At 39.5% G+C, this 24,062-nt stretch overlaps 1 protein-coding gene and 1 long non-coding RNA gene across 3 annotated transcripts in view; one reads left to right on the top strand and one right to left on the bottom strand.

Annotated features, from left to right (window-relative positions):
* Positions 1–24,062, top strand: part of DTD1 (D-aminoacyl-tRNA deacylase 1) — a 325,980-nt gene that overhangs the window by 156,737 nt on the left and 145,181 nt on the right. The gene's annotated exons all lie outside the window — the stretch shown is intronic.
* LOC118496776 lies at positions 7,372–23,476 on the bottom strand. Of its 2 annotated transcripts, none has more exons than XR_004899329.1 (3): positions 23,466–23,476; positions 21,989–21,992; positions 7,372–7,576 (listed from the first exon to the last, which is right to left on the bottom strand). It is a non-coding gene; the product is annotated as an uncharacterized LOC118496776 (long non-coding RNA). The 2 variants fall into 2 exon arrangements; XR_004899328.1 differs by lacking the exon at positions 21,989–21,992 and adding an exon at positions 17,323–17,326.

The raw sequence follows: 24,062 nt of genomic DNA, 5'->3' as shown, positions 1-24,062 counted from the left end.
AGTTCTTGTAGACGTAGGATTAGGTTGTTTTGTTTGGAATGTTTCTAACTTTTTTAGGTGGGCCTGCATCGCTATGAACTTCCCTCTTGGGCCTGCCTTGGCTGTGTCCCATAAGTTTTGGGTTGTTGTGAGTTCATTTTCATTTGTTTCCAGAATCCTTTTGATTTCTTCCCTAATATCATTCTTGACCCATTCATTGTTTAATAGCATGCTATTTAGTCTCCATGATTTTGAGTGTTTTGTGTTTTTTTCCTTGTGGTTGGTTTCTAGCTTCAGTCCCTTGTGGTCTGAGATAATACTCAGACCACAGGTATGATTTCAATTTTCTTGAAATTCTTGAGGCTCGGTTTGTGTCCTATCATGTGGTCTATCTTTGAAAATGTTCCGTGTACATTTGAAAAGAATGTATATTTAGCTTCTTTTGGTTGGAGGGCTCTGTATATAGCAGTAAAGTCCATTTCATCAAGGGTATTATTCAATGCCACAATATCTTTGTTGATATTTTGTTTAGAAGATCTGTCCATTTTTGAAAGTGGGGTGTTAAAATCTCCCACTATAATTGTGTTGCTGTCCATCTTTCTTGAAGTCCTCTAAGATTTTCTTTATGTATTTGGGTGCTCCTGTGTTGGGTGCATATATATTTACAATATTTATCTTCTTGATGGATTCTTCCCTTTTGTATTATGAAATGACCTTCTGGGTCTCTCTTTATGGACCTTTTTTTGAAGTCTATTTTGTCTGATATGAGTATTGCTATCCCGGCTTTTTTTTTTTTCCTGTCCATTTGCTTGGAAGATGTGTTTCCATTTCTTCACTTTCAGCCTGTGTAGGTCTTTTATCCTGACGTGGGTCTCTTGTAGACAGCAGATATGTGGGTCATTTTTTCTTATCCATTCAGCTATTCTGCGTCTTTTGATTGGAGCATTTAATCCGTTTACGTTTAAGGTTATTATTGATAGGTACTTATTCATTGTCTTTTATGTACGTGTGTTCCTCTCTCTCTCTCTGTCTCTTTTCCTTCCCTTCCTTAAAGCAGTCCCTTTAGAATCTCTTGCAGAGCTGGTTTGGTGGAGGTGTATTCTTTTAGACTTCTTTTGTCTGGGAAGCTTCTTGTTTGGCCTTCTATCTTGACTGAGCGCCTTCTTAGATATAGCAGCCTTGGTTGCAGATCTGGGGTTCTCATTACCTGGAGTATTTCTTGCCATTCTCTTCTGGCTTGAAGTGTTTCTATTGAGAAGTCAGCTGTTAGCCTTATTGGGGCTCCCTTGTATGTTACTTCCTGTTTCTCCCTTGCTGCCTTTAAGATTCTCTCTTTGTCTTGAAATGTTGCCATTTTAATTATGATGTGTCTTGAAGTGGGCCTCCTTGGGTTCCTCTTGATTGGGACTCTCTGTGTTTCCTGGATTTTTGTGACTTTTTCTCTCATCAAATTAAGGAAGTTCTCCTTCATTACTTTTTCAACCAGGTTTTCGATCCCTTGCTCTTCTTCTTCTCCTTCTGGTATCCCTATTATACGGATATTATTATGTTTCATATTGTCTTGCATTTCTCTTAATCCCTCTTCATTCTTTCTGATCCTCTTTTCCTTTTCTTGCTCTTTTTGGATGTCCTTTTCTACTTTGTCCTCTAGCTCGCTAATCTGATCTTCTGCTTCATTGGTCCTGCTTTTCATTCCTTCTACTGTGTTCTTCAGTTCAGAAATTATATTCTTCATTTCCTCTTGACCTTTTTTGAGAGTTTCTATTTCCTTTTCGTGTTTATATAGTTTGCAGTGAGATTGATGTAGTTTCCCTCTAATTTCTGATAGCTCATTGTGAGTTCATTGGACTTCCTGATAATCATTGTTTTGAACTCACTATCTGATATTTGAGTTGCCTCTATTTCATTTAGCATTTTTCCTGAGGCTTCCTCATTTCCCTTGAATTCGGGTTGTTTCTTTGTTTTCTCATTGTTTGTGGGTTTCTTCTTGTTTTTTCTTGTTTCTTAGATTGATCTGTTCTTCTTCTCTGTAATTATGGTGTGAACTGTGGTAGAATACTTGTGAGATTCAGTGGTGCAATCTCCTTCGTGTATCCTGGTGTTCACATCTTCCTCCTACTCTTCTTTTGTGATCCGTTGGAGGAGTAAGGCAAAATGGTTTAAGACAGCAAGACAGTATACTATTATATTTACATTAGCAGCCAGTAGAGAAGAGATGGGAGATCCTTTGGTTACGTATAGTGTTAACTGTGATCCTCCACCCACTATCCACATTTTAGAAAGGATGACAGGAGGGTTAGTCTCTTACTGGGGACGAAATGATTCTAGTTGGCTCTAGCAAGCTGTGAGGCTGTGGGAAGTCAGATTCTAAGGTAGAGTTGGAATAAAGATTAGTAATAGGAGTAGTGTGTAAAAGAATAGAGACAACCCCCACAATAGTATAGTTCAGGAAATTGCAAAGTGGGCTGAGATCAGGTAGGGGTGTTGAGTAGTATTTACAATTGTATGAACTAGGTCTTATTTACAGTAATAGTAAAGCAACAGTCTTGTTGCAGAATCGATGATATGTAGATAACAAGAATAAAGAGTATAGAACCTTGAGAGGTGTATTAATGGAACACAGGTGAAGGATAATAAATTATCAACACACTGTGACTGAGATACTAGGGGGAACCTATCAAATGACAGTATAACCAGCCAAGCAAAGATTATACAGAAAGAAAAGGAATACCAAAATATTATTAAAATTAAAAATGTCAGAAAAGTGAGAAAAAGATAATACAAATTTGCAGTAACTTGCAAGATTAGAAAAAAAGGAAAGAAAAGCAGAAGATGGAGTGCAGGAGAGATAAATTTGGAGTGGAAAGAATAATATTAGGATGAATGGAGGAGAAACATAAGGGATTGTGAGATATAAAAATAATAAGAATTGAAAAATAAAATGTCATTTAAAACACAAGATAAAATCAATCAACCAACAGCCACAAAAACCAAACCAAACCAAACAAAACAAAATAAAAAAAAAAACCTCTTGTTGGTTTCTAACTGGTCAGACCAGTTTTTCTGATCTTGGCTTCAGCTGGCTGAGGGACCTTTGAAATGCTATCTCTCTTCCCAGCCAGATCTCAGCAAGTCTCTCAGGTACTGTGGGCGCTCCCAAGCACACTGGCTCTCTGGAGCTCACTGCCACATTCTTCTGGACTCCGGGGTCCCTGCAGGATTCCAGCTCCATGATCTCAGGAGGCACTGCGACGTTTTGGGATTTACCGCGCTCCCCCTGCGAGTCATAAAATGGCGTGCCCCTCCACCAAACTTTTGAGATTTGGGCTCTAGGATCGCCCTAAGCACTGGGACTCTTCCAGGTTCACAGCACGTGGTCAGGATTCCCGATGGGGCGTGAGCTGAGCCCTTCCTGGGTCAGGGTTTTCCACCGATCTGCACTCCCACCGGGCTAGGGATGCGGGCGCATTTTCCGGTCACCCCTGGTCGTGCTGGCTGGAGGCCCTCACTTCTCCCAGGTCTCTGGGTGGGTGTTCATAGTTCCTGAGTGATTTTTTCCCAGTCCAACTGGCCAATCTGTTCCTTCAAGCAACGCATTCTCCCCTGCAGTTGCTCAACCCCCGTATTCGGGGGAGGGAGCAGCAACTCCCCTCTCCTGGGAGCCCTGGGGCAGACCCAGGAGCACTGGGTCTGGGGACTGCACACCCCTAGACCCCGAGCTGATCCCTGGGTCCCTTTTGTCTTGAAGCAATCTCCTTACCATATGGGTTTTCAATGATCGCAATAATTTTTGATGTCCTGCTTTTAAAAGTGATTCGGTAACCTAGTCCACTTGCTCTGTTTCTCCACCAATCCTCGAGTTTCCCTCCTCTTCACAGAAGCTGAGGAACATGCTTCCTAGAGTAAAGCCGCCATCTTCCATCTGTCCCAATGTAAGTCTTCTTTCATCATCATCTATCCCCCCATAACGTCTTCTACCTCCCCCACACCCCTTTCCCTCTTGTAATCACCATGTTGTAGTCTGTGTCTCTGAGTTTTTTCTTAATCCTTTCACCTTTTTACCCAGCTCGTCCACCCCATTGCCCTCTGACAGCTGTCAATCTGTTTTCTGTATCTACCAGTCTGTTTTAATTTTGTTTGCTCATTTATTTTGTTCATTAGATTCCATATTTAAGTAAAATTATATGGTATTTGTTTTTCTCTGACTGGTTTATTTCACTCAAGATAATAATGTATAGGTTCATCCATGCTCTTGTAGAAGGTAAGATTTCCTCCTCCTCTTTTTTTTTATTGTCCGAGTAGTATTCCATTGTGTAAATGTACCACGGCCTTTTTCTTTGTCTCATACTTTTTACGATTGATTATTCTGATAGAGACACAGTGTTTTTCAAAGATAAAGGAGATATTTAATTGGTAACTGCTATTTTTCAAAGTAATTGTTCCATTTTTTATCATTCTTCAAGTACAGTTGTCTCCACAGCATTTTTATCTACTCATCTATTGATGGGCACCTGGGCTGCTTCCAAATCTTGGTTATTGTAAATAATGCAGCAGTGAACATAGGGGTACAGCTGTTCTTTCAAATTAGTGTTTCAGGTTTCCTTGGGTATATTCCCAGAAGTAGGATCACTGGGTCATAAGGCAGTTCCATTTTTAATTTTCTGAAGAAACTCCATACTGTTTTCAATAGTGGCTGCACAAGTCTGCATTCCCACCAACAGTGCATGAGGGTTCCCTTTTCTCCACCTCCTTGCCAAATTTCTTTGTTGAATTAATGATTATAGCCATTCTGACAGGTGTGAGGTGCTGTCTCATTGTAGTTGTAATTTGCATTTGTGTGGTAATTAGTGATGTTGAGCACCTTTTCATATGTTTGTTGGCCTTCTGTATATCTTGTTTGGAGAAGTGTCTATTCAGATCCTTTACCCATTCTTTATTTAGATTGTTTTAATTTTGGTGTTGAGTTGTATAAATTCTTTATGAATTTTGGATATTAACCCCTCCCTTATCAGATGTATCATTGGCGAGTATGTTCTCCTATTCAGTGGGTTGTCTTTGCATTTTGTTGATGGTTTCCTTTGCTGTACACAAACTTTTTAGTTTAATATAGCCCCATTTGCTTTTTTTCTTTTGTTTCCCTTGCCTGAGGAGACATATTAGAAAAAAATATTGCCATGAGCAATGTCTGAGATTTACTATCAAGATTTCCCTTTTTCCTTTGTTTTAATTTTATTTTTTAATATACATTTTTTCAAAATATTTTTTATTGTTGTTTAAGTACAGTTGTCTCCATTCCCCCCCCCCCATCTTCCCTACCATAGCTATCCCCATTTCCTACCCTTGATCCTTCCCCACTTTGGTTTTGTCCATGTGTCCTTTATAGATGTTCCTGAAAACCCTCCCCCCTTTTCCCCCTGTTATCTCTTCCCACTTCCCCTCTGGTTACTGTCAGTTTGTTCTTAATTTCAATGTCTCTGGTTATATTTTGCTTGTTTGTTTGTTTTGTTGGTTAGGTTCCACTTATAGGCAAGATTATATGGTATTTTTCCTTCACCTTTAGGATTTTTATGGTTTTGAGTCTCACATTTAAGCCTTTAGTCCATTTTGAGTTTGTTTTTGTATATGGTGTAAGAAGTGTAGTCTATTTTTTTGGCACATTATCTGTCTTATTTCACAACACTATTTATTGAATAGACTGTCTGTAAGCCATTGTATGTTCTTGCCTCCTTTATAAAGTATTACTTAACCATAAAGGGGTGAGATTATTTCTGGGCTTTCATTCTGTTCCATTGATTTCTATATATGTCTGGTTATGCCTATACCATGCTGTTTTGATAACTGTGGCCTTGTGGTATAGTTTGATATTAGGCTGCATGATTCTTTCAACCTTGTTCTTCCTTCTCAAGATTGCTGTTGCTATTTGGGGTCTTTTTTGGTTCTAGATGTATTTTTGGATTATATGTTCCAGTTCTGTGAAATATGCCATTGATATCTTGATAGGAATTATGTTGAATCTATAGATTGCTCTGGGTAGTATGGATATTTTAATTCTATTAAATTGTTCTATCCATGAACATGATATATGCTTCTACTTATTTGTATCTTCTTCAGTTTCTTCAGTGTCTTATAATTTTCCAAGTACAGCTCTTTTACCTCCTTGGTTAAATTTATTCATAGGTGTTTTATTCTTTTCAATGCAATTGTAAATGGGTTTGTTTTCTTGGTTTCCCTTTTGATAGTTCATTATTGGTGTATAAGAATGCAACTGATTTTTGGATATTTATTTTGTATCCTGCTACTTTACTAAATCCATATATCAGTTCTAGTAGTTTTTTCAAGTCTTTGGGGTTTTCTTTTTTTCTTTTTTTTTAAAGATTTTATTCATTTATTTTTAGAGAGGGAAGGATGGGAGAAAGAGAGAGAGAGAGAGAGACATCAATGTGCGGTTGCTGGGGGTCATAGCCTGCAACCCAGGCATGTACCCTGACTGGGAATCAAACCTGCGACACTTTGGTTCGTAGCCCGCGCTCAATCCACTGAGCTACGCCAGCCAGGGCTTGGGGTTTTCTATTACAGTATGAATCATGTCATCTACAAATAATGACAACTTTACTTCTTTCCAATTTGGAAGGCGTTTATTTTTTCTTCTTGTCTGATTGCTGTGGCTAGGACTTCCAGTGCTATGTAAATAAGAGTGGTGAAAGAGGAACATGTATGACATCCAAAGGCCATGTCATATATGGTCTTCATTATGTTTTTTTAAATTTCGTTTAATTTTTTATTTAAAAATGTTTTCATTGTATGTTTTTCTATTACCATTTATCCCACTTACTTCTACCCCTCCCTGCAATCACCAAGCTGTTGTCTATGTCCACAAGTCCTTTTTCTTTTTGCTTGATCTTTCCACCTCCTAAAACCCCTTCTGTAGCATCATCCTGCCCTCTATCTATGACTCTGTCTCTCTTTTGCTTGTTAGTTCAGTTTGTCAGTACACTCCACATATGAGTGAAATAACATGATGTTTGTCTTTCCCTGACTGACTTATTTCACTTAGTATAATGTTGTCCAGGCCCATCCATGCTGTTCCAAAGCTAAAATTTTCTTCTTTTTATTGGCTGAGTAGGATTCCATTGTGTCCAATAGTTGTTTTATCCATTCATCTACTGATCGACACATGGGTTGCTTTCATATTTTGGTGATAGTAAATAGTGCTGTAATGAACATAAGAGTGCTTATCTCTTTTGGATTAGTGTTTTGGGTTTTTTCAGACATATTCTCCAACGTGGGGTCACTGGGTCAAAAGGCAGATGCATTTTTACTTTTCTGAGTTATCTCCATACTGCTTTCCACAGTGGCTGCACCAACTTCCATTCCCACCAACAGTGCAAAAGGGTTCCCTTTTCTCCACATTCTCACCAGCACCTGTTGTTTGTTAATTTATTGATGATAGTCATTCTGACTCTTGTGTGTTGATATCTCATTATGGTTTTAATTTACGTTTCTCTGATGATGGGTATCATTGAGTATCTTTTCATATGTTTATGGCCATCTTTATGTCCTCTTTAGAGTAGTGTCTATTCAGGTCGCATGCCTATTTCTTAACTGCATGGGTTTTTTTGGAGGGGGTGTGTGTTGAGTTTTATAAGTTCTTTAAAATTTTTGGCTATTAATCCCTTATCAGAGGTATCAATGAACATGTTCTCCCATTCTGTGGATTGTTTTTTTATTTTGTTGATGGTTTCCTTTGCTGTGCATGAATATTTTAGTTTGATGTAGTTCCATTTGTTTTTTCTTTTGTTTCTCTTTCATAAGGAGATATATCCAAAAATGCATTGCTGTGAGCAATGTCTGAGATTTTACTGCCTATATTTTCTTCAAGGATGTTTGTGGGCTTTGGGTCTAATATTTAAGTGTTTGATCCTTTTTGAATTTATTGTGTGTGGTGTAAGAAGGTGGTCTAGTTTCATTATTCTGCATGCATGTGTCCAATTATCTCAATACTATTTATTGAATAAATTATCTTTAGCCCATTGTATGTGCTTACTTCCTTTGTTGAAAATTGACTATAATAGTGTAGGTTTATTTCTGGACTCTGCATTCTGTTCCATTGATCTATGTGTCTGTTTTTATGCCAGTGCCATGCTATTTGATTACTGTGGCTTTATGGTATAGTTTGGTAGTGTGAATTTCTCCAACTTTGTTCTTCTTTCTCAAGATCATTGTTGTTACATGGGGCCTTTTGTGGTTTCATATAAATTTTTGAAATACTTATCCTAGTTCCATGAGGTATGTCATTGGTATCTTGATAAGAATTATGTTGAATCTACATATTACTTTGCATAGCATGGACATTTAAATGATGTTAATTTTTCTTATCCATTAACAAGTATGTGCAACCACTAATTTATATCTTCTTTGATTTTTTTCTTCAGTGTCTTATACTTTTCTGAGTACAGGTCTTTTACATCATTGGTTAGATTTATCCTTAAGTATTTTATTCTTTTTGAAACAATTGTGAATGGAATAGTTGTCATAATTTCTCTTTCAGATAGTTCATTATTGGCATGTAAAAGTAGAACTGATTTCTGGATATTAATTTTTGTATCCTACTACTTTGCTGAATTTATTAGTTCTAGGAGTTTCTTGGTGTAATCTTTAGGGTCCTATATGTACAGTATCTTGTCATATGCAAATAGTGGCAGTTATACTTCTTCCTTTCTAATTTGTTAGCCTTTTATTTATTCTTCTTCTTCTGATTGCTGTGGCTAGGGCTTCCAGTACTATGTTGAATAAGAGAGGTGAAAGTGTACATCCCTTTCTTGTTTCTGATCTTAAGGGGAATGCTTGTAGTTTTTGCATGTTGAGTATGTTGCTGGCAATGGGTTTGTCATATATGACCTTTATTATATTTAGGTATGTTCCCTCTATTTCCACTTTTCTGGGAGTTTTTTATCATAAATGGGTTCTAGATTTTATTAAATGCTTTTTCTGCACTTAGTGATATGATCATGTGGTTTTTATCCTTCATTTTCTTTACATTTACTGATTTGTGAATATTATACCAAATGCGCATTCCCAGAATAAATTTCACAAAAGTGTGGTGTCTAATCTTTTGATGCATTACTATATTCAGTTTAGTAATATTTTGTTGAAGATTTGGGCATCTGTGTTCGTCAGGGACAGAGGCCTACAATTTCTTCTTTTGTACTGTCTTTCTCTAGTGTTAGAATTAAGATAATGCTGGCCTTGTGAAATGAGCTTGGGAATCTTCTCTCTTGTTCAATTTTTTTGAAACAGTTTGAGAAAGAGAGGTGTTATTTTTCTCAGAATGTTGGGTAAAATTCACCTGTGAAGCCATCTGGTTCAGGGCATCTCTTTGTTGGTACTTTTTGGATTACTGCTTCAATTTCACTAAGTATAATCTGTCTATTCAGATTCTGTGATTCTTCCTGATTTAGTTTTGAAAGATTGTATATCTCTAGGAATTTATTAACTTCATCCAGGTTTTCCAATTAGCTGACATAGTTCATAATATTTTCTTACCCAACTTTTGTTTTTCTTTGGTGCCAGTGTTATTTCTTTTCTTTCATTTCTGACTTTATTTGGTTCCTCTCTTTTTTCTTGATGAGTTTGGTTAAAGGTTTGTCAATCTTATTTATCTTTTCAGAGATCTCGCTCTTGTACTCGTAAATCTTTTGTATCATCTATTTAGACTCCATTTTGTTTATTTCTGCTCTGATCTTTATTATTTCCTTCCTTCTACTCAATATAGGCTTTGCTTGTTCTTTTTCAAGTTCCTTTAAGTGTAAAGTTAGATTGTTTATTTGAGCTTCTTCTTGTTTCTTGAGATGGGGCTGTAATGCTATGAATTTCCCTCTTAGGATTGCTTTCCTGTGTCCCACAGATTTTGGGTCGTTGTATTCTCTCACTCTTTTGTTGTTGTTGTTGTTTGTTTCAGTGTGTCTTGGTTTTTTCCTTGATCTCATTGTTGATCCATTCATTATTTAATAACTTGTTATTTAGTTTCCATGTTTATGTGTATTTTTCAGTTTTCTTCTTCTGATTGATTTCTAGTTTCATACCATTGTGGATTCAGAAGACGGTTGATATGACCTTAATCTTCCTAAATTTACTGAGACTTATTTTGTGTACTAACATGTGGTCTATCATTGAAAACTTTCCCTGTGCACTTTAGAAGTATCTATATTCTATTGCTTTGGGATGAAATCCTCTGTAGATAACAGTTAAATCCATTTGAGCTAGTATGTCATTTAAAGCCACTGTCTCCTTGTTGATTTTCTGTCTGGAAAATCTATCCATTGAAGTCAATGGGATATTCTCTACTATGACTGTATTTCTCTTGATCTCCCCCTTTATGTCCATCAGTGTTTGCTCTACATATTTTGGTGCTCCTATATAGGAGCGCATAAGTGTTTACTAGAGTTATGTCCTTTTGTAGGATGATTCCATTTATCATTAATTAGTGTCTTCCTTTGTCTCTTACTATAGCCTTGGTTTTATTTTTTGTTATTATTTTAATTCTTTTTTATTTTTAATTTTATTTTATTCATTTCTTTATTGTTGTTGAAGTACAGTTGTCTCCCATTTTTTAATTTTTTTAAAAATTTTTATTTTAATTGTTGTTCAAGTACAGTTTTCTGCCTTTTATCCCCATCCCAGTCCACCCCCACAACCCATCTCACCTCCGTCTCGTTCCTCCTCCCACTTGCTATTGTCCATGTGTCCTTTATACTTGTTCCTGCAAACCCTTCCTTTTCCCCCTGAAATTTCCTCCCCTGTCCCCTCTGGTCGCTGTCACCCTGTTCTCAATTTCAGTGTCTTTGGTTATATTTTGCTTGCTTGTTTGTTTGTTTGTTGATTAGGTTCCTGTTAAAAGTGAGATCATATGGTATGTGTCTTTTACTGCCTGGCTTATTTAGCTTAGCATAATGCTTTCCAGTTGTATCCATACTGTCCCAAAGGGTAGGAGCTCCTTCTTTCTTTCTGCTGCATAGAATTCCATCGTGTAAATGTACCTTAGTTTTTTGATCCACTCATTTACTGATGGGCACCTAGGCTGCTTCCAGCACTTGGCTATTGTAAGTTATGTTGCTATGAACATTGGGGTGCATAGGTTCTTTTGGATTGGTGTTTCAGGGTTCTTAGGGTATAATCCTAGCAGTGGAATTGCTGGGTCAAAAGGCAGATCCATTTTCAGTTTTCTGAGAAAATTCCACACTGTTTTCCATAGTGGTTTTACCAGTCTGCAATCCCACCAACAGTGGGCTAGGGTTCCATTTTCTCCACAACCTCCCCAACACTTGTTTGTTGCTTTGTTTTGATGGCCATTCTGACTAGTGTGAAGTGGTATCTCATTGTGGTTTTAATTTGCATATCTCTGATAGCTAGTAATACCGAGCATCTTTTCATGTGTCTCTGGATTCTCTGTATGTCCTCCTTGGAGAACTGTCTGTTCAAATCCTTTGCCCATTTTTTAATTGGGTTGCTTATCTTCTTAGAGTGCAGTCATGTGAGTTCTTTATAAATTCTGGAGATGAAAACCTTGTCTGAGGTATCATTGGCAAATGTTTTCACATATAGTTGGTTCTCTTTTTATTTTAATAGTTTTCTTTAGCCGCGCAGAAGCTTTTTATTTTGATGAGATCCCATTTGTTTATTTGTTCCTTTTTGTCCCTTGCTTTATGGGATATATTAGTGAAAATATTGCTGCGTGGAATATGTGAGATTTTCCTGCCTATGTTCTCCTCTAGGACTTTAATGGTGTCATGACTTATATTTAAATCTTTTATCCACCTTGAATTTATTTTTGTATATGCTGTAAGTTGGTGCTCGGGTTTCAGTTCTTTGCACGTAGCAGTCCAGCTCTCCTAATACCATTTGTAGAAGAGGCTATTTTTACTCCATTTTATGTTGCTGCCCCCTTGTCTAATATTAATTGACCATAGAGACTTGGGTTTATTTCTGGGCTCTCTGTTCTGCTCCATTGGTCTATCTGTCTGTTTTTATGGCAGTACCAGGCCGTTTTGAGTACAGTGGCCTTGTAAAACAAGTTTGGTATCAGGTATTGTGATCCCTCCTACTCTGCTCTTTTTTCTCAAAATTGCAGCAGCTATTCGGGGTTGCTTATGGTTCCATATAAATTTTTGAAGTGTTTGTTCTATGTCTGTGAAATATGCCATTGGTACTTTAATAGGTATTGCATTGAATCTCTAAATTGCTTTGGATAGTATGGACATTTAGATGATGTTAATTCTGCCGACCCATGAACATGATATATGTTTCCATTTGTTTGTGTCTTCCTTGATTTCTTTCTTCAATGTTGTGTAGTTTTCTGCATATAGGTCTTTTACCTCCTTGGTTAGGTATATTCCTAGGTATTCTATTTTTCTTGTTGCTATATGAAATAGGATTTTTTTCTTGATTTCTGTTTCTGATGTTTCATTGTTGGTTTCATTGATGGTTTCATTGTTGGATATTGACTTTATATCCCTCTGTTTTGCCAAATTCATTTATTAGGTTGAGCTGTTTTTTGGCGGAGTCTCTAGGGTTTTCTATGTATACTATCATGTCATCTGCAAACAATGACAGTTTTGTTCCCTCTTTTCTGATTTGGATGCCTTTTATTTCCTTTTCTTGTCTGATCGCTGTGCCTAAAACTTCCAATACTATGTTGAATAGAAGTGGTGGAAGTAGACAACTTTGTCTTGTTCCTGATCTTAGTGAGAATGTTTTTAGTTTTTGTCCATTGAGTATGATGTTGGTAGTAGGTTTCTCATATATAGCCTTTATTTATTTATTTATTTATTTATTTTAGAGAAGGGAGGGAGGGAGAGAGAGAGAGAGAGAGAGAGGGAGGGAGGGAGGGAGGGAGGGAGGGAGACATTAATGTGCGGTTGCTGGGGGTTCTGGCCTGCAACCCAGGAATGTACCCTGGCTGGGAATCGAACCTGGGACACTTTGGTTCCCAGCCCATGCTCAAGCCACTGAGCTACGCCAGCCAGGGCTTATAGCCTTTGTTATGTTGAGGAATGCTCCCTGTATTCCCACTTTGCTGAGTGTTTTTATCATAAATGGGTGCTTTACCCATTTAAGATAAAAACATTTATCAAATGCTTTTTTGTCTTTGCTTTTGTTTATGTGATGTATTCAGTTTATTTATTTGCAAATGTTGTACCATTCTTGCATCCCTGGGATGAATCCCACCTGGTCGTGGTGTATGATCTTTTTAATGTATTGCTGGATGTGGTTTGCTAATATTTTGTTGAGGATTTTAGCGTCTATATTCATCAGTGATATTCACCTAAAGTTTTCTTTCTTTGTTGTGTCTTTGTCTGGTTTTGGGATCAGGATAATGCTGGCTTCATAAAAAGAGTTTGGGAGTCTTCCATCATTTTGGATTTTTTGGAATAGTCTGTGAAGGATAGGGGTTAGTTCTTTCTTAAAAGCTTTATAGAATTCTCAAGTGAAACCATCCAGTCCAGGGGTTTTGTGTGTTGGGAGTTTTTTGATTACTGTTTCAATTTCATCTGCTGTTACTGTTCTGTTCAGGCTTTCTGCTTCTTCCTAACTGAGTTTTGGAAGATTATGTTTTTCTAGAAATTTGTCCATTTCACCTAGGTTTTCACATTTCTTGGCGTATAGTTCTTTGTAGTAATTTCTTACAATCCTTTGTATTTCTTTGGTATCATTGTAATCTCTCCTCTTTCATTTCTGATTGTGTTTATTTGGGTCTTCTCTCTTTTTTTCTTGGTGAACCTGCTTAAAGGCTTGTTGATTTATTTATCTTTTCAAAGAACCAGCTCCTGGGTTTATAGATCCTTAGAATTGTGCATTTAGTCTGTGTGTTGTTTATTTGGCTCAGATCTTGGTTATTTCCTTCCTTCTACTTGGTCTGGGCTCTCTTTGTTGTTTTTCTTCAAGTCCTTGTAGATGTATGATTAGGTTGTTTATTTGAAATGGTTCTATTTTTTTTTTTTTTAGATAGGCCTGTATCGTTATGAACTTCCCTCTCAGGACTGTCTTAGCAGTGTCCCATAAGTTTGGGGTTCTTGTGAGTTCATTTTCATTTGTTTTCAGAAAATTTTTGATTTTCTCCTTGATCTCCTTCTTGACCCATTCATTGTTTAATAGCATTCTATTGAATGTCCATGAATTTGAGTGTTTTTGAGTTTTTTCCTTGAGTTTGTTTCTAGTTTCAGTCCCTTGTAGTCAGAGAAAATGCTTAATATGATTTCAGTTTTCTTGAATTTGTTGTGGCTTGTTTTATGTCCTATCATGTCATCTATCTTTGAAAATATTTCATGTGCATTTGAAAAGAATGTGTATTTTGCTTCTTTGGGATGAAAGGCTCTATATATATATATATATATATATATATATATATCAATTAAGTCCATTTGATCTAGGGCATCATTCAGTGCAGCAAAACATCCTTGTTGATGTTTTGTTTGGAAGAGGTATCCATTTTTGACAGTGGGGTGTTAAAATCCCCTAGTATAAAAGTATTGCTGTCAATATATTTCTTGAAGTCCTGCAAAGTTTTCCTTATATGTTTGGGTGCCCCTATGTTGGGTCAGTATATGTTTACAATGTTTTTATCTTCTTGAAGAGTTCTACCCATGAGTATTCTGAAGTGTCCTTCTCTGTCTCTTTTTATTGCCTTTGTTTTGAAGTCCTTTTTGTCTGATGTAAGCATTGCTACCCTGGATTTTCTTTCCTGTCCATGTGCTTGGAATATTTTTTTCCAACCTTTTACTTTAAGTCTGTTTAGGTCTTTTGTTCTAATGTGTGTCTGTTGTAGGCAGCATATGTGTGGGTCATATTTTCTTACCTATTCAGCTACTCTATGTCTTTTAATTGGAGCCTTTAATACATTTATGTTTATTGTTATAATTGATGGGTACTTATTCATTGCCATTTTTGTGTACCTGTGTTCTTCTCTTTCCCACTCTCTTCCTTCCTTTTCTTAAAACATCCGTTTAGCATCTCTTGCAGAGCTAGTTTGATGGAGGTGTATTCTTTTAGACTGCCTTTGTCTGGGAAGCTCTTTATTTGGCCTTCCATTTTAATTGAGAGCCTTGCTGGATAGAGTAGTCTTGGTTGCAGTCCTTTGGGTTTCATTACTTGGAATATTTCTTGCCATTCCTTTCTGGCTTGCAGTGTTTCCATTGAGAAATCAGCTGCTAACCTTGTATGTTACTTCCTGTTTCTCCCTTGCTGCCTTTAAGATTCTCTGTCTTGGAATTTTGCCATTTTAATTATGATGTGTCTTGGAGTGGGCCTCTTTGGGTTCCTTGTGATTGGGATTCTCTGTGTTTCCTGGATTTGTGTGACTTTTTCTCTCACCAAATGAGGGAGGTTTTCTATCATTACTTTTTCAAACAGGTTTTCTATCCCTTGCTCTTCTTGTTCTCCTTCTGGTATCCCTATTATATGGATATTATTTCGTTTCATGTTGTCCCACAGTTCCCTTAACACCTCTTCATTGTTTCTGAGTCTCTTTTCCTTTTCTTGCTCTTTCTGAGTGTTTTTTTTCTCCCTTGTCCTCCAGCTCGCTGATATGATCCTCTGTTTCATCTAGCCTGCTTTTGATTCCTTTTTCTGTGTTCTTCAGTTCAGAAGTTGTATTCTTCATTTCCTCTTGGCCCTTGTTGATAGTTTCTATTTCCTTTTTCATGTTGGTATAGTTTGCAGTGAGTTCATCATAGTTTCCCTGTAGTTTTTGGCAATTCTTTGTGAGCTCATTGAGCTTCCTCATAACCATTGCTTTGAACTCAGTATCTGATTGTTGACTTGCCTCTGTTTCATTTAGCATTCTTTCTGGGTCTTCCTTCTTTTCTTTTGTTTTGGGGATTGTTTCTTTGGCTTTCTATTGTTTGTGAGTCTCTTCTTGTTAGCCTCTGCTTCTTACATTGATTTGGCTTGACTTCTTGGGTTTATCGTGTGAACATCTATGGTAGGAGACCTGTGAGATTCAGTAGTGTAATCTTCTTGATCTTTTGAGCTCGCTGCTCTTGGGCTGCCGTTTATGTTGATTCTCTGTATGTCTTTGAGTTTTGACTGTTCTGGGTCCGTGTTTCCTACAGCTGGTTAACTGAGGGTCTCTCCATCCACCACATTTTGTGTTTTGTTGTACAGGTGTGGACAGGTTGTGTTGAAGCTGGTTTTTCTCTTCGGTAGGAGTTTTTATGGATTCTCTTGCTATTGTTCAGTTGTTTGTTCTCACTAATTCCTCCACCATCTAGTTGTATTTACAAATCAGTCCTGGGTGGAGGTTAGTGTGTCTTCTACTCCCTCCTTCACCTTCTTCTATTGTTACCTCTTGGTGGTTCTTTTGTTGGTGTGTTTCCTCTTCTAGCAGGTATAGTAGTGTTCACAGCTCACACCTATTCTTATTTGTGATCACTTGAAAGGAGAAAGCACAATGGAATAACACAGCTGGAGTGTATTCTAAGATATTTGAAGTACCAACCTGTAGAGAAGCAATAGGATATCTTTGGATAAGTGTAGTGTTAATTGTGATATTTCACCCAACTAGGCATTTTTTAGAAAGGGTGGAGAGAATATAAGACTTTTTTTTAGAGAGGAGAAGGATTGTGAGTTGGATCTAGAAAGTAGCTTGTGGAAGGTGAGATTATGAGATCAAGTGAGAGTAAAGGAGAGAAAATAGGTGTGGAGCGAGAGAATAGAGTTAACCACAATAGTAATAAATTTCTGGAAACAGTGAAGTGAGCTAAGATCCTGGAGGGGTGCTGTGTAGTATTTACAATTGTATGGAACAGCGATTATTTACAGTTGTAATGGATCAACAATCATATGACAGAATCTATGTGATCTGAATAACAAGAATAGAAAGTACAGGACCTACAGTAGTATGTTGTTGGAACAGAAGTGAAATTAATGAAAGAAAATTAAAAATACTCTATGAAAGAGAGAACAGGGAAAACCAGTCAAACAATACAATTTAACAAACCAAGTGAATAAGACTAAACAGAAAGAAGAGAAATTTAAAAATACTAATAAAATCTGTAAAAATAATGAAAAATACAAAAATACAATAATATTCAAGTTCTCTGGAGTAGCAGAGTGAAATTTGTCTTATGGTCTTAGTTGTTGGGATGACCCCTCTTTGGTCCTTTCACAGCTCCAGGTTTTATTGTGGTACTTGTGGGAATTTGAAAAAAAAAAAGGAAGGAAGGAAGGAAGGAAGGTAGGAAGGAAGGCAGGAAGGAAAGAAAAAAAGAAGACTGCTGGCTTTAAACTGGTCAAGCCAGTTCTGCTGGTCTTCTTGGCTGCAGCAAGCTGAGGGGGGATTGGTTTCACTTTTCTCCCTTCCTGTGGTTTTGCAGGGATGGGGTTAGGTCTGAGACTCTTCACAGTTGCCTAGCCTCCAGCCCAGTTCCTCATTTTGCTGTCAGTCCCCCAGTGCCCTTCTGCGTTTGGCCTATGCCTTCAGTCCACCAGTTCTGGTGTCCTTGAGGTGTACCAATTAGGCACAACTCACATACCATCTTGCTTTTTGCCGTCATCGATGCTAGGGACTCTTGGAGTCTCTTCAGAGTAGTTCTGCTCACCCACTGAGTTATGTCTTTCTGGGGATTGCTGACTCCTTGAGCCCTGCTGCTGTCCTCTGCAGGGGGCATCTCTGCCTTCCTCTTAGCACCAGTCAGCCCATTGGTTGGGGGCGCCCCTGTGGCTGCTGCAGGGGGAAGTGGGCTTGTGCCTCCTCTGCTGCTGTTCCTCTGCTCCTCCTTGGGCCCTGCTGCTCTACTCTGTTGGGGCGGTGGGGTCAGGTGCAAGGTGCCTCTGGGCAGCGGGTGAGGCCCTGGGCTGTGGGCATGAGCCCACGGCCTCTGCTCCTGTGGCAGGATTGCAGCCGCTGGGCTGCACGATGAGGTGTGCACTGTCCCTGAGGCTGTGGGAGTGAGCGCTTGGCCTCCCCTGCTGCAGTGGGAGTGCAGTCCTGGTGCAGCGGTGTCAGGCGTGGGCTGGCCTCCGCTGCTGAAGTCACAGCAGAGGGGGTTAGGGCACGGCTGGGTTCCTGGTACACCACTGGTGTCACGGGTGCAGTTGGGTGCCTTCTGCTGCTGATGTCAGGGGTAGGGTAGGATTGCAGCCACAGTCATGGCAGTAGAGGTGGGCCCATGGTCAAGACTTTGGGAGCACAGTGAGGGGAGGTGGGGTGGCTGCCACAGAACTTTCTAAACAGCCACCCAGTGCCTCTTTTTTTCTTTTTGAAAAAATTTCTCCTATTCAAGCCTGCTTCTCCAAAGAAGTGCCTGGCCTCTCACATAGCCCAACGCTCCAACCAGAGTGGAGATTATCCAGGTCAGGGTCAGTCATGGCCCAACTCTTCCCAGCCATCTTTCACAGTCTCAGTGAGTACACACCGCCCCTGTGTGTTTGCCACTTCATCCTTATTTCCCCCAGGGACTTCAAGTATCCACATCCATCCTGGTGCTGCTGAAATCTCCCTGTTTGGCAGTGGAGGGAGCTGCTGACCTGGCTCTCTCCCAAGAATCCTATGGCAGACCCCGTGGGTGCTGGGCCTGGGGCTGCAGCTGCCCTGGTCCCCATGCTGGACCCAGGGACCCTATTGTCCCAAAGCAATCTCCTTACCATCTGGTTTTTCAATGACCTCTACAGTTTTGACCTCCAACCTTCATATACACTGGGGTACATTGACTGTTCACTCTGTTCCTCAGATCAGCTAGGTGTTCCACCTGTGTGCAGGGGGAAGTGGACTCTGCTTCCACCTATCTTACTGCCATCTTCCAAGTCCAGATGTGTTTTCTTTTAAGATTTTATTTATTTTTTAAGAGAGAGGAAGGGAGGAAGAGAGAGAGAAACATTGATTGGTTGCCTCTCGAATGTGCCCTGACCTGAAACTGAACTCACAACCCAGGCATGTGCCCTGACTAGGAATCAAACTGGCGACTTTTCACTTTGCAGGATGATGCTCAACTAACTGAACCTCACCTGTCAGGCCACGGCCGGATGTTTTGTGGGCACCTTTTCCTGGCTCTGGTCCTCTGTGGTAGGGAGCCCAGCATGGGATTGAGACTCCATGCTCCCGCAAGGGAATCTTTAGAGTTGAAATATCTTTCTAGAATGTCAGCATTTGCTCATGGGATCTGGGTCAGTCTTTTTCACATCTTCACCCTTCCTAACAGTCTCAAAGTGTCTTCTGTGGTTATAAGACTTGTGCTCAGTTATTCTTTGGTTGGGTGTTTAAGTTGATTGTTCTATATTTTAATTGTAATTCCAGTTTGGTCCTGGGAGGGGATGAGCGTAGCTTCCATTTACTCTGCTGCCATCTTGAATCTCCTCTCCTCTTTTTTTTTGACCTTGGATTTCTCTAAGTGCTCTTCCTCGGAGAATATCTGTTATTACACTGGAGCCCTGTTCATATGCTGGTAAGGAGTTTGAGTGTGGCAGGGGCATTCTATAATATTCCCACTAAATTTTAGTCCTTCAGTGAGTCTGTGTCATGGGGCTGTGAGATAGTTTTTCTCCTTCCATCCTCTTCTCCTTTTCTTGTTCCCTGCCTGCAGCATTCCAAATTTATTTCCTTGAAGACCTGGTTCCTTTGACTTCATTCCCTTCCCTGCCTCACACTTCAGACAAGAAGCTTGGAGCGGGCTACAGTGGGAGGAATTTTCCTTTCAAAGATGAGATGAGGCTCTCCAAAGGCCTGCAAAGTCATTTTCCTGAGTAGGCGTTTGTTATGCAGAAGTTCTTACCTGTGAGAACCTGGTTAGTTCCTGGCAGTAAGGCCCACAAAAGTATAGGTACCTCCCTGATACTGTGAACCCCAGGAGTTTCTTACTCTCATGCTAGTTCACAACCAGTCTCCAGCCATTCACCAGTATTACCATTTAAATGTGCCTACCAGTTTATGACTCGAGGCTTCTGCTCCAAGTAACAGATCTTAGCTGTATCTCTCTCTCTCCATGTATCTGGATCTCTATATTTCAGGGTATAACAAGGTGCAGCCAAGAGGGGGGCCCAAAAAGGGATTTGGAATGGGGTCCAGAACTCAAGGTGTCCAGGAAATATTAGGATGTCTTCACCCACTTCCCACTACAGGTGTGAGCTGGGGGAAGGGACACATGGAGCAGGGCCATTGAGAGCTGTTTTGCATAGCCACAGGTTTGCAGCAAACCTCTGGCATGGTCATTTAACATATCTATAACCTTCAACTGGTTACATAGATATGTTAAGTAGCTGTGGCCATGCTCTGAGCCAGGGGAATGGAAGTAACTTCCCCACAAAGATGTAACTGAGGGGCAGGTCCTCCAAGTTACAGCGCCTGCATGGGAGCCTGGAGAAGACTGGCTCCCTGACATGGGGCCATGCCTGCCCAGACTCATGGTGGCAGCCCAGTAAAGCTGGAAGGATATGAGAGTGCTGGCAAGTGTAGCCAATTGTGGGAGGAGTTCGAAATGGGGCTGTAGAGGAAGATTGGCATGGGGATTTAAACCCAGACACGGCAGCCATTGTGTGGGGAGAACCACACGGCTTTGTCAGAGTGGAGACTCCCATGGCCATTGTGCAGAGGGGACCATGAGGCTGGGGCAGTGGAGAGAGAACCTCACAGCTTTGCCAGAGTAGGGACCCCGCAGCTTTAGAAGGGGGAACTACCACCCAGCTTTAGCAGAGATCCCAGTGACCCAGCTGTTGGTACCAGGAACCGAGGGAGGCCTGCCAGCTGAGATGGATTACTGGGAAGAACTGGGGGCTGCCTGAACCACAAACCTGGGGGGTTCCTTTCAGTAATAGTATATTGCCCTCGCCCCCTCCCCCTTGTTGTTCTGTAACAATACTATTACTGAAAAAATAAAAAACCCAGATTCGTTATGTTTGCTGCCAGAGAAAAGACGTCTCTCAATGCCAGAGATTCATGAAAAGGAAAGGAAATGTTCATTTAATGCTATACAGACTTAAAGTAGTGACCTAATATCTTCATCAAAATCCCAAAGTCCGGATCTAAGATGGCGTCGGAGTAGGAAGGAGCAGATTTGGCTTTCCTCTGCTCAGGGGAGAGAGTCCTGACCGATCTTTGGAGTGGAAAGGCAAGCAACCAACATATTTCAGCATTTTTGAGAACAGAGGACCAAGGATTGTGGCAGAACCGAAAGAACAAAGAACAGATCGCTGCATCAAGAAGAACCAGCCTCAACACAACCTGCCCTCACCAGCACAACAAAATATAGAAGGTGGTGGACAGAGTGACCCACATTTAACCAGCTGGCAGGAAGGAACCACCAAAGAAAGATTCAACAACAGTCAGAACCCAAAGGCAAACACAAAGCCAACTTAAACAACAGCCCAAGATCAGCGAGCTTGGGGGGTCAAGGAAACAGTACCACTGAAACTCACTGCTACTCTACTAAAGAAGTTCACATCATAAACCGAGGGAGCCAGAACAGATCAATATAAGAAGCTGAGGTGAACAAGAAGAGTGTCACAAACAATGGGAAGACAAAGAAATACTCCCCAAATGAAAGGAAAGGAGGAAGCCTCAAAAAGAATGCTAAATGAAACAGAGGCAATTCAACTATCAGATATTAAATTCAAAGCAGTGATTGTCAGGAAGCTCAATGAGCTCACAATGAGCTACAAGAAACTACAGGGAAGCTACAATGAACTCAATGAAAACTACATCAGCAAAAAAAAAGAAATAGAAACTCTCAACAAGGGCCAAGAGGAAATGAAGAATACAATCTCTGAAATGAAGAACACACTAGAAGGAATGAAAAGCAGGATCGATGAAGCAGAAGATCGGATCAGCGAGCTAGAGGACAAAATAGAAGAAAACACCCAGAAAGAGCAAGAAAGGGAAAAGAGGCTCAGAGAGACTGAAGAGGGATTAAGAGAAATGCAAGACAATATGAAACGTAATAATATCCGTATAATAGGGATACCAGAAGGAGAAGAAGAAGAACAAGGGATAGAAAACCTAGTTGAACAAGTGATGATGGAAAACTTCCCTAATTTGATGAGACAAAAAGTCACACAAATCCAGGAAACACAGAGAGTCCCAATCAAGAGGAACCCAAGGAGGCCCACCTCAAGATACATCATAATTAAAATGGCAAAATTTCAAGACAAACAGAGAATCTTAAAGGCAGCAAGGGAGAAGAAGGAAGTAACATACAAGGGGGCCCCAATAAGGCTAACAGCTGACTTCTCAATGGAAACACTCCAAGCCAGAAGAGAATGGCAAGAAATAATCCAAGTAATGAGAACCAGAGGCCTGCAACCACGACTACTTTACCCAGCAAGGCTCTCAATTAAGATAGAAGGCCAAATAAGAAGCTTCTCAGACAAAAGAAGTCTAAAAGAATACACCTCCACTAAACCAACTCTGCAAGAGATGCTGAAGGGACTGCTTTAAGGAAAGAAAGGACAAGAGAGAGTGAGAGAGGATCACACGTACATAAAAGGCAATGAATAAGTACCTATCAATAATAACCTTAAACGTAAATGGACTAAACGCTCCAATCAAAAGACATAGAATAGCTGATTGGATAAGAAAACATGACCCACACATATGCTGTCTACAAGAGACCCACCTCAGGATAAAAGATCTGCACAGGTTGAAAGTGAAGGGCTGGAAACAAATTTTCCAAGCAAATGGACAGGAGAAAAAAGCCGGGGTAGCAATACTCATATCTGACAAAATAGACTTCCAAAGAAGGTCCATAAAGAGAGACCCAGAAGGTCATTTCATAATACTCAAGGGAAGAATTCACCAAGAAGACATAAACATAGTAAATATATATGCACCCAACATAGGAGCACCTAAATACATAAAGAAAATCTTAGAGGACTTCAAGAAAGATATGGACAGCAACACAATTATTGTGGGGGATTTTAACACCCCTCTATCAAAAATGGACAGATCTTCCAAACAAAACATCAACAAAGATATTGTGGCATTGAACAATACCCTAGACGAGCTGGGCTTTACTGATATTTACAGAACCCTCCATCCCAAAGAAGCTAAATACACATTTTTTTCAAATGTACATGGAACATTTTCAAAGATTGACCACATGATAGGACACAAAACAAGCCTCAACAATTTCAAAAAAATTGAAATCATACCAAGCAATTTCTCGGATCACAAGGGACTGAAACTAGAAACCAACCACAAGGAAAAAAAACCCAAAACACTCAAATTCATGGAGATTAAACAGCATGCTATTAAACAATGAATGGGTCAAGAATGATATTAGGGAAGAAATCAAACGGTTTTTGGAAACAAATGAAAACGAACTCACAACAACCCAAAACTTATGGGACACAGCCAAGGCAGTCCTGAGAGGGAAGATCATAGCGATACAGGCCCACCTAAAAAAGTTAGAAACATTTCAAACAAATAACCTAACCCTACGTCTACAAGAACTCGAGGAACAACAACAAAGACAGCCCAGAGCAAGCAGAAGGAAGGAAATAACCAAGATCAGAGCAGAATTAAATGACATAGAGACTAAAAGTACAATTCTAAAGATCAATGAATCCAAGAGTTGGTTCTTTGAAAAGATAAACAAAATCGACAAGCCTTTAAGCAGACTCATCAAGAAAAAAAGAGAGAAAACCCAAATAAACACAATCAGAAATGAAAGAGGAGAGATTACAACAGATACCACAGAAATACAAAGGATTGTAACAAATTACTACAAAGAGCTGTATGCCAAGAAATTTGAAAACCTAGATGAAATGGACAAATTTCTAGAAAAATATAACCTTCCACTACTCAATAAAATGGAAGCAGAAAGCCTCAACAAACCAATAACAGCAAAAGAAATCGAAGCAGTAATCCAAAAACTCCCAACACACAAAAGCCCTGGACCAGATGGTTTCACAGGAGAATTCTACAAAGCATTTAAGGAAGAACTAACACCTATCCTTCACAGACTATTTCAAAAAATCCAAAAAGATGGAAGACTACCAAACTCTTTTTATGAGGCCAACATCATCTTAATCCCAAAACCAGATAAAGACACAACAAAGAAAGAAAACTACAGGCCAATATCGCTGATGAACATTGACGC

The sequence above is a fragment of the Phyllostomus discolor genome, chromosome 9 (genome assembly GCF_004126475.2).
Source record: "Phyllostomus discolor isolate MPI-MPIP mPhyDis1 chromosome 9, mPhyDis1.pri.v3, whole genome shotgun sequence".
In the NCBI taxonomy this organism is placed as follows: Eukaryota; Metazoa; Chordata; class Mammalia; order Chiroptera; family Phyllostomidae; genus Phyllostomus; species Phyllostomus discolor.
The sequence above is the reverse complement of the archived record's forward strand: the minus strand, read 5'-3'. Positions and strand labels throughout refer to the sequence as shown.